Source organism: Tachypleus tridentatus, chromosome 9 (assembly GCF_004210375.1).
Source record: "Tachypleus tridentatus isolate NWPU-2018 chromosome 9, ASM421037v1, whole genome shotgun sequence".
NCBI lineage: Eukaryota > Metazoa > Arthropoda > Merostomata > Xiphosura > Limulidae > Tachypleus > Tachypleus tridentatus.
This window is the reverse complement of record NC_134833.1, coordinates 59,361,752-59,373,436: the sequence shown is the minus strand read 5'-3', so window position 1 is coordinate 59,373,436 and position 11,685 is coordinate 59,361,752. Positions and strand designations below refer to the sequence as shown.

Sequence of the window (11,685 nt, the reverse complement as noted above, 5' to 3'; positions counted from 1 at the left end):
ATAATATACCTGAGAAAAAAGGGTTAATGTTGTATAGCAAATACGTAGACTATTCATGTTTGTACAGGTGTGAAGTTTAATATTCGTGTTAAAGGTATTGTGAAATGATAATGATTACTTTCATAATATTCTGATAACATATATACATATTTTTTTTCTTTTACATACAGTAAAATTTATAAGGAAATGATTAGTTGCTGCATCTCTTTGTTGACAGTGAAATATCATAGAAACACATTATTAACAATCGTGTACGAAACCGATTGTTGCAAGACTGGTTGATAATTTGTTATTTATCCGTGACGACGAGAAAACCCACTTGTAGAGACAATATATATGTAAAAAACAGCTGGTAAAGGTTGAGAAAACTTTTATGTCGAGGAACAACGAACGTTTCCACCTTATTCAGTCATCGTTAGGTTGACAAAGAAAGAAAGAAAGAGGAAACTGACCACATGTTTGAAGGGGTTAGTGTAACTAGGTGTAGGAATGTAGAGGGCGTACTTAGATGTATGATTATATTTATTATTATAGATATAAAGGTGTTCCTTTGTATTGATTTATTTTGGGCTTGAGTTGTTGTATAAGTAAGGCTTCTTCAATTTTATGTTTGTTTATGTCTGTTTCTTTATTTAGTATTTGGGTATTTTTTATGGTTATGTTATGTTTATTTGATTTGCAGTGTTCGAAAACGTGTGAAGGTGACTTTTTGTGTTCTTTGAATCCGATTTCCATTTTTCTTCTTGTTTCTCCAATATAGAAATCGTGGCAGTTATCACATTGTATTTTATGAATAATGTTGGTGTGTTGTTTGTCAGTGTAGTTTTTACATAGTATTGACTTTAGTTTTGTGCCTGGTTTTTGAATAAATTTGGTATTAACTGGAATGTCATATCTTGTTACTGGTTTTTGCCAAATGCTGGTTATATTTCTGCTGGTGTCGGAAACATATGGTATGCAGCAGTATATGGTTTCGTGACAATGTAATTCATAGGATATATTTACTTTTGTTGGTTGATTTTACTTTTTGTCTAGGTGTGTGCGTATAATGTTTTCTACGGTTTCTGAAGAAAACTTATTGATGTTGATGAAGTATTGTTTTATTTTGTCTAATTCTTCGTTAATTTTATTTGATGATCAAAGTTTTATGACTGTGTTTATTTGGCTTCTTAGTATGTTGAGTTTTTGTTTTGTTTCATGTGCTGAGTCCCAAGGAATGTATAGTCCAGTATGGGTGATTATTCGGTGGATTTCTGTTTCAAATTGTATATCGGTTCTTGTAATTTTGAGGTTAAGAAATGATATTTGATTGCTTTTTTTCCTGTTCACATGTGAAGTTAATGTTGGGATTATAGAGTAAATGTGATTGAAAAAATTAATTGTGTGTTCTGTAGATCTGAAACCGCAACCGTGTCATCTACATATCTGTACCAGTATAGTAATAGATGTAATGTTGTATTAATTGCTTTTGTTTTAGCTTGTGTCATAAACATATTGGCTAGAACTGGTGATACTTGGTTGCTCATGCATAGGCATTTTGTTTGTATGTAGTTGTGGTTGTTGAATATGAAGTGTGTTTTCATCGTGGTGAATTCTATGGAGGGTGCTGAAAATGTTTCTTGATGTGTTAGGGCGTCGAATAAATAGTTTTGAGGCTATCTTGCAGGTTTCAACGGTTGAAACTTCTGTAAAAACGGATATAAGATCGAAACTGGTTATTAAGGCTTTATGATTATATTGATTAAGATTAAACTTGAAATAAAAAGAGTCTTTGATGAATGAGCTGGCTGGTGTTACATATTTGGAGAATGCCGAAGCTATGTATTTACCAATATTGTAATTAAACGATTCGTATGTGGACATTATTGGTCGTAATGGGCAATCTGGTTAACAAGGTTTGGGAATGCCGTATATTTGTGGTGTGTGAAAGTCGATCGTGCATAGGTAGGATTAAAGTGTTTTTTGAAATTGTGTTGGCTTTTTCATTTTTAGTAGTATTTTGTTCAGTTGCGTTTCGTGTGTCTTTGTTCGATGTATTGCTTCAAATTTGTTTGTGTCTGATAGGATGTTCTTTATTTTTTGGGTGTATTCATTTGTGTTCATTATGACTATAGCGTTTTCTTTATTTGCTTTTAGAATTTTTATGTTTTGTCTTGTTTTTTTGTTTTTAATGGAATTAATGTCTCTTTTTGTAAGATTGTTTTTTAGTTTTCTGTTTTGTGAAATTATGTTGATAGTGTTGTGAGAAATTTATTTGAAAAAATCATTGAAGATATTGTTTTTGTGTGTTTCTAAAAATATAATTTTTTAATTTTTTCTGGAAACTTTGGCTGTTGGATGTCAATAAAATTATCGAAGTTGTCTTCTTTCTGTTGGTTTTTTTCGGTTGTTTTCTTGTTTTTGTATCCTGTTGAAAGTACTTCCAAAAACGACAGCTTATTTAATATAATATTTAAAGTTATGTTTATTCGTAATCATTTTAACTACAAATTACGACTAATTTAATATCGCAAGAACTCAAGTTTCATTACCTTGTGGTAAACAATGGCAGATTTAATTTTGTTCAAGTCCAGGGGCTAATAACTTTTATGAGTCCTACATCCTATGTGAATTTATAGAGAATAAAACTGTCAAGGAGCCCACATTAAGACCATGGGCAACAAGGCTGAGCACCCAAGCACCTACCTACATAAGCCACGAGTGATCAGAACGCAAATAGCACATTGTTTAGAAGTTTATTTAACAACAATCAAACAAAGTTAATCAATAACACTTGGCTCGATCGTGTGTTAATTACAAAAACATGATTTCCAGAAGTATTTTCTTTCCTCATTGAAATATTCTGTGTAAAACGTATTTAGGAAACATTTTTATTTTATTGAAAACAGAAAGATCGGATTTTCTTTCTCTAAACAACACACCAAACAAACAATATATATTTAATTAAAAAACACAAACTGAACAATTGTGTTGCTTTAAAGGAGTTTTATTTTCGAGATAATAGGTATTTAAGAGTTAAACACAACCGAACACGAAGGAAACCACAACAGATTCAGATTATTATATTATTGGTAATATATATAGATGCTGGTCCTCATCAGCTGTTAAGTGATCCGTTGAAGCTGTAAGTATAAATAACATTGAAATACATAAATGTTGTTGTCAGTTCACTTACAACAGATCCACCAACATTTCATTAAATATATTAGTCAAATTATTTAATACCCATTGTGGTATAAACCAACAACATATAGTCAGTGTTCTGTAATGGTTACACAATGAGTTATCTATACTCTGTCCCTCACAAATATCAAACTTCGGTTTCAAGCTGTGTGAGTCCCTAGACATACCAACGTGTCACTGTGTGGATTAGAGCGTTTTATAGATATATAGTGACAAATATTGATTTCTATTAAATGTGTTTTGACATCATTTTAGAAAAATAACGTATTAAAAGAAAAAGGTAGAGTATCACATTAAAAGTAGCCACACATTTGGAAAATATGTAAATAATTTAGTGCCAGTCCAATGTTCCAATAAATAAAGTAAATGTCAGAATAAAATTAAATATACTAACTAATAATACTTTTTACAGTACATTTTAGTTGTCGTGGAATTCCTTATACAAAGTGCAATTTGTGATAAATAATCACTTTAAAGACTGTATAACTGTTGTATCACAGTTATGTTATATGGAACTAAAAGTATCTTTTACGACATTGTAAAGAATAAGTTTACACTCTCTAGCACATATAATGTTCAAGTTTCAAGATATTCATATCATTTATTGCTGATGTATTGATATATTTTGGTTTTCTCACCTAACATCCTCAGAAACAGTTCTTAAGAGCATCAGACATTACATCGTCCAGACCCGCTCCAGCTTTTAAAATTTCATTACCGATACATTCTATTACTTCCTGCATCAAGAGGTAAATACAACAAATGTTATAGGAGATGTTATAAAATTAAAAGTTTGAAGAAAACACAGAAATAATACAAAATAATAGAGATCCCATAACCTGAGAAGTTTACCTTTCTTCTTCATGGGTGAGCTGGAAATGGTTACTTTATTCATTCCGTTGGTTATTACTAACAAATTATAACAAACATTGTAGCAAAATAATATAAGAATGCAGAAGGAATCGTGGGACACACCTCCAGAAATATATTACTTTTTACATCAATTTTGCTAAATTCAGACCTATATTGTGTTCACTTTCTTCTCTTTCATGATATAATTAACCGTATTGTGTTTTACCTTATTTTATAGGTAGAAGACAACACTATGACTGTTGCGTGGAGTGACGATATTACAAGATTATTGTCATCCAACTCTTAATGGTCACCTGTAGGAAGAAGAAGACTCGGAAGAGTCCAGAATTTTGCTTTTTTTGAATTTTCGCGCAAAGTTACATGAGGGCTATCTGCACTAGTCATCCCTAATTTAGCAGTGTAAAACCAGAGCGAAGGCAGTTAGTCACCACAACTCACCGCCAATTATTGGGCTATTATTTCACCAACGAATAGTGGAATTGGTCGTCATTTTATAACGCCCCAGGGCTAAAAGGACGAGCATGTTTGGTGTGATAGTAATTCAAACCCGTGACCCTCAGAGTCTTATCCACCTGGCCATGCCGGCCAATTTTGTTTGGTATCTTGTTGCTTTGTTTATTTTTTGTTATTGTTGCTTCTACTTGTATGTGAACAAGCACAGTTTTAATGTTTATTTCAAGTACAAATAATATCTAAACATCCAATTTTTATTATACAGTCCTTATGCTTTTTTAGTTTTATGCAATTTATCTTAATTTCAACTACATCTCCAACTAAAGAGTTAGTTGGTAGCTTAACAATAAACTTGTGGTCGCTAAACTTTAGAGTTCGATTCCCCACAGATGACAGAAGCTTTATTCTGAACAATAAAACACACTACTTTATCAGCCAGTCTTCTGCTTGTAAATGATTTAGAAATTGTTTGTTTTTTATCTCTTCACACACACTTTCAGCTGTAACAAATCACTGCAGTTGTCCTTCATATCAGGCCTTCAAACCACTATTGTGAATATCAGGCAACTGCCTTCTACCTTTATCTTTATAATATCATATTCCTCTATTGCTGCGTGTATTTAAGGAAAGATTGTAATAAGGGAATAGATTGTTTGTTGCTTGTTTATTTTTTGAATTTCGCACAAAGCTATTCGAGGGCTATCTATGATAGCCGTCACTAATTTAGCATTGTAAGACTAGAGGGAAGGCAGTTAGTCATCACCACCCACCGCCAACTCTTCGGCTACTCTTCTACCAACGAATAATGGGATTGACCGTCACATTATAATGCCCCCCACGGCTGAAAAAGCGAGCATGTTTGACGCAACGGGGATGCAAACCCGCGAGCCTCAGATTACGAGTCGCACGCCTTATCACGCTTGGCCATGCCAAGCGATTAAGATTTCTGAACTTAATAACTCTTCAGAAAATGGAATGTGAATGAGGTGTTTAAAGTTGTAATATTGTTGATGCCTCATTTTTCTTCCAACTTTAATTATGGCAATTGTAAGATTAAGGGAACAAATATACATTTTCTCACGGTAGAAATAACCTACAACTTAGTCACCTTTGATTTCTTTACAGCTTAGTTGCCCTTGGAACTGTTTGATTTCAGGTTTCGGACATGCAAATAATTTAAAGCAAAACGAAATAAATATTTACCGATAAAGGGTGGTTTCGAAATGTTAGGTTATAAGGTAATTTAGTAGCTTGCATAGCCCAGATGGACCAGAATATTTCTTATTGTCATGTAAGAATGGATTGAACACTAAAAAATTCCTTCCTACTGCAATAAAAATAATTTAACATTTAAAGACATTCGATGTGTGAATATTACTTTACCAGGATGCTAAACATATAATTTCTGGAAGGTCTGGGGTCATATATCCGCCCCCAAGAAAGGTTTTGAAGATTTAAATCTGTAAGATTAAATCTTGAGTCACTGAATTAAGAGAAGTGAGTTTTAATACATAAGTTGTAGCTATACATTACATGAATAAGTGGTCAGGCCATTGCGTGGGTGGAGCAATCGCTTCCTATGGCTCTAATATTATGTTAATAGTTGACTTATAATACCATAGATTTATACATCTGCATCTATTCTCAGGCAAAATTTATATGGTAATATTATAGTTATGTATTACATTTTAAGGTGCTGTGTAAATAAATTTTTAATCAAGTACTTCTAGTAGTTACGTTGTATTAACATAGTTCTGTATTGTTGTGCAAATTTCAAATTTGATTAATACTTACCTTATAGTACCACATTGTTGCATCTATCCTTCTACACATAAATAGTTAAATATAGTTAGATAAATAACTGGGTTTGAAATTAATCTTTAAAGATGCATTCAGAGCAGTGTCCTCATAAAACCTAAAAAACAGAAGCAACTGTCAAAATTAATTATCTAGTATGTTAGTAGTAGCCTTTAAAATATACTACAAAGAGGCTTTTAAATATTTGAATTTTAAAATAACAATTACTTGATACCATCCTTGTATAATTAAAATTGATTTCAACCGAATAAAGTATAACAAATGACAATAAATAATAAATTGAAACTTCTAGATGAAAACATTTTTCAGCTTATTTTGTGTGGTTTTGAGCAGACGTACTTCATCAAACACTAATGATCTTTAATGACTGAAAATATTTTAATTTAGACGTGTCAAATTATTCTTTACTTAATTTATCCAAGTTTTTCGTCTCATGTTTTGCGGAATAATATTCATAAATAAGCCTGTCCAGTTAGTTTTTAAAACAGGATAGCTTGAAACAGACTAAATATGAGCCCTAACCCGTGATTGAAGATACACCTACTTACGCTGTATCCAACATATCGAGTGGCGTCAGTCTCAAATTCTATTCAAAACATTTGGAATTACAAAAGGAAACATTTCGATCGAGAGTTAATTATACAACAAAACTAAATAAGATAATTTAGAGACTAGTGATATAAACGTAGACAGAACATAAAATGATATATTAGATAAACATCACCTCCTCTTCCGCTTCTCTTTCTGCTTTGCACATTTCTCTCACGTACTCTTCAAAATTACCATAATGAAATTTTGAATATTCACAATTTTTAGCTGCATCTGGAAGCTTGAGACAAAAAAATACTTTCTGGTCATTCAACTTTAATATTACATAATATTATGTAATATTACATTCTACAACTTTGTTTTCATGAAAGTTAATTGTTTAACCATATCCATATGGCAGGAATCATATGATTCTTATGAACTCTTTTATAACCACCTTTAAATATATTTATTTTCTCTTTATTTATAATGAAGTTGATATATTTATTTATACATAAACAGCCACTTAAGAATTGAAATAAAACAATATTTCGAAGGAAAGACAGAGGATGGGAAACAAAACTAAAAGAAACAAAACCACATTGTTTTAAATCTGTAAACTGTATCTAAATATAACAACACATTTATAGTGTAATCATTTACACAATAAAAAGTTAAAGCAAGTAGAATGAAAATTACATGCGTAAAACAAACTTTATATCATAACCACAAATATTTTAAAAATTAATCGCCTTGTCTTCGTTTTAACCTCTCAACAACGAGTTAATAAAATAAATAAAAAAGTCAGCAAATAGATAGTTTAAAGCAAACAGGATCACAGTAGTCATGTAAAACAGCCATCAGTGATATAACGATACGTCTGCGCACCTACAACTCTAGAAACCAATTTTCGATACTCATGTTGATAGGAGAACAAATAGCCCATTGTGTATCTTTGTGTTCAACTACGAACAAATACCTGTAGAATATCAGAAATAATCCGTAATGTTTAACATAAGCACGTGCACCAGATGAAGGTCATACAAACTTGAAGTGAGAGAATAAGTTATATGCTTTATTTTTTTATTTTTTTAATTTCGCGCAAGGCTACTCGAGGGATATCTGCGCTAGCCGTCCCTAATTTAGGAGTGTAACATTAGAGGAAAGGCAGCTAGTCTTCACCACCCGCCGCCAAATCTTGGGCTACTCTTTCACCAACCAATAGTGGGATTGACATTACATGATAACGCCCCCACGGCAGAAAAGGCGAGCATGTTAGTGCGACGAGGATGCAAACCCGCGACCCTCAGACTACGAGTCGCACGCCTTAACCCACCTGGCCATGCCGGGCCTTGCTATATTGTAGTAATTATTTTTGTACAACGCATGTTATTAATGTGGATTCACGTGCAGGCAATATGGAAAATCATTACATAAGTTAAAGTAAGGGACGCTGCAGACATCATTATAAAGGTGCTGTACCAACAACCAGGAGAATTTTACTACAAAAACATACTACTTACATACATACAACTTCTATTTTACAGCACGCCTCGTATGAACTGCTGTTTAATCGATGTTTAACACTTAATAATCTTTGATGGGACAAATAGTGTTAACATTTTTAAATTTCGCTGATTGCGTTTTCAAGATGTGTAAAACATCGAGACTTCCGAAATGATTTTCTATAAATCTACAACACTGAGTATTGTAATTCCGTAATCTTATCGCTAACACACGAGACCTTGGTTCATAGAATTATCTTTTAGAATTTTAACTGAAGACCAAAATATGTTAAGACAGAAGATTCATATCAGCAACACGTTATTTCCAAAATGTTTTGGTTTGTTTGTTTATTGAGAATTAAGCACAAAGCTACACAATGGCTTATCTGTGATCAGCCCACCACGGGTATCGAAACACGGTTTTTTACCGGTGTGAGTTCGCAGACATGCCGCTCTGTTAATGGAGGGCGTTTCCAAAATGACACTGAGTTAACGATATATGATTAATTATAACAAAAACACCTACCCATTCTGCTAGTTGTTTATAACGTTCCCCCCATGCACACTCTCAGATGATTCACTTTTGCAGAATCGTCTTTAATACCTACATAAAATAAAAACATGTCTGATATACTTAGTGGGGTAGATTTTAATTTTACGAACCAGTGTTAGTAAAACTACTTTATTACACGTAAGTTTTCTGATTCGCTTATTTACGATACATAATACTAGATATATTACAACAGATTCTTTGAAGTATCGATGTGAGTAGGTGAGATGAATCATTACATAAACTAATAGAAACACCCTCAGGTACAACTGCTATTTCCTTCGAAAACTTAACATTCAATAATGTTTATCAGCTAAGAGAAATATGATTTTATTTAAATTTAATTTTAAAATGAGCTATAATTACTGTATTACATCACAGAATAAATTTTGTTGAGGCATTTCTTTACAAGCGCAGTTATCAATGAAAATGTTTTCTTTTCTGTTCCAAAATTCGTACTGAAGAAAAACAAATAATGTTTAGTTTTTCTTTAAAAGGTTTTATATTTGAAACATACTCCTTTCTGTGATTTTTATTACTTAAGTTTGAAATTTACCAATTTTAAAAGTTATATCTGAATCTTTCCAGTTTTTGTTTCTAATTTTTACTGGTTTAATTAGAAACATAATTTTATGCAAATCTCAATTGTTTTTTTATTGCTGAGTTATAAAAATACAAGTTAGTACTCATCAAAATAGCTCTAGAAGTGAATGTTTAACCTAGATGGAAGTTATCTGTTGAAATTTTTAAAACCGATACTCAACTCTTCAGATTGATAGAAAATTCCAACGGTCCAAATGCGACAATTTCAGATTTTTCTTAACTTTAATAAAATAGCAATGCATATGACAAAACTTTGCTCTGATAATATTTCGATATAGTTTTCAGATTCTGTGTGTTTCTCCTGATCTAATGAAGATATTAATTGAAAACATATACTTCCATAGAACGATTACTTAACATTTTATACATTAATAAACTTTGAAAATGAACTTACTGCACATCAATTTCCACATCATGTCTACAGAGTTGCCGTTCGTCACCGTCAGGCTTACGACCACAACAAGAGCTGTAAACAGAACTTTCATGTTGAATGTTGAGATATTTGTTGTTTTGATGAATATTTCAAGTTGAGAAACCCACTTTTATATAATTCTTCCAATACCTTTGAGCCAATAATTTCAACTATATTGTCATTAACCCTAAAATTATCTCAACTTTGTTGGTATATTTACCTATCATTGCGTAGCTCTTTCCGGATTGGAGAAATTGGATTGGGATTTAACGAATAACGATGTGACTGAATCAAAGAGAGGCGTTTCCTCCCAACAATAAGATCACGTTACTCAAACCTATTTGCTACAATTTTATTCCTTGTGGAAGCTTCACTCTGTTATATTACGTTATACGTATTACAGGCTAGAATACAGGCAATGGTGTAGTGTTGTGAAAATGCGTTCCCATTCATATATATATTTCTTTATCATAGGTAGAATGTTGTTCCCTGATTATTTCGAGCAAACCAACCTTTAGAAACCACTGACTTCATGAAGTTTTGGTTACCCTTAGAACAAAAATAAATAATCATAAACTCTTTCATCCAAACTTTCATAAACTCTCTCATCCAAGTATTCAAAATATAATGACAGGAAAGATTTAAAATATAATGTGTGCTTCTGTTTATTATGGTTACCAAACAACTTATGGTCAGAGTTATAGTTTTTTAATTTTCTCAATTGTTTCAGAGCTGATTTGGAAACTTGAAGAAACAAAATGAACGTTATTGTTCAGATTTTTCAGTTCGGACAATGAAATTTTAAAGTAAATCTACCGGCTTTATCTACTTCTAAGTTTTTCACCATGTTTTCTATGTTTATTTTCCACTCAGAGGCTGAACTAGAAACATACTGAAAAAAAGCATTAAATTTCCATTACTGAAGAGCAAATAAACTCATGATGTTTAATTCCCGTCTTTAGGTGGGGCAGGGTTTATCAGCTTATTTGTAGCATAATGATTGCAGTGGACATTGTTTAAAGTGCTAGGTAAAAGTGAAAGAAAATGTTTACGACATGGCTCTGTAAAGAGCCTGATCCAGTCCAAAAAATCTTGTTTGGTATTTGATTGTCAGTTATCCTTCAGTGTTAGTCGGCATTTAGTGATAATAGGTGTTTAGGAACATCCCATTTCTTATTTTACCAAACTTAACTGGAAACTAATAAATGTTAACTTTCTAGTAATACAAATATGGCCCGTTTGGTTCGGCAACTATTATACATCGTATGTCCTCCTACAAATGGTTCCTGTCCACTGACAATGATGGACGTATGCACAGATTTACGTATTTGTTACAGACAGAAGACCATCAATGCTGCATGTCAAATGTATGTACCCTTCAGAGTGCCCCTTTGATTTCAACCTCACGGTTTTGTAAGGTATTATTTCTTCTGGGCATATGAGATACAAAAAGAGTGTTTTTGATGTAAGAAGTTTCTTATAATGTGGCACAGGTATATTAAAATGGACAACACCTATATTGTGGGATATCTCTCGACTTATTTTATCTGCTTTACTGATCTAGTTGCATTTATTTTTAACATTTTTCTTTCATTCTATAATTTAAAATATTGAGAATTTTTAGAACTGTCAGTTCAAGTAAGAGATTTATTTAAACAACTGACATCAGAGCAGTTAACTAAATTGATAGTCAATGTACATAATGTATTCAAGAAAACTCCATTTATATTAGTCGTTTTATCACAAATGGTTCCTTAACA

The 11,685-nt window shown here is 32.1% G+C and overlaps 1 long non-coding RNA gene across 1 annotated transcript; it reads right to left on the bottom strand.

Moving 5' to 3' along the window:
• Positions 1-2,721: 2,721 nt before the first annotated feature.
• LOC143225300 (uncharacterized) lies at positions 2,722-10,043 on the bottom strand. The gene is made up of 5 exons (XR_013013781.1): positions 9,908-10,043; positions 8,887-8,964; positions 7,052-7,156; positions 3,822-3,920; positions 2,722-3,122 (listed from the first exon to the last, which is right to left on the bottom strand). It is a non-coding gene; the product is annotated as an uncharacterized LOC143225300 (long non-coding RNA).
• Positions 10,044-11,685: the final 1,642 nt, after the last annotated feature.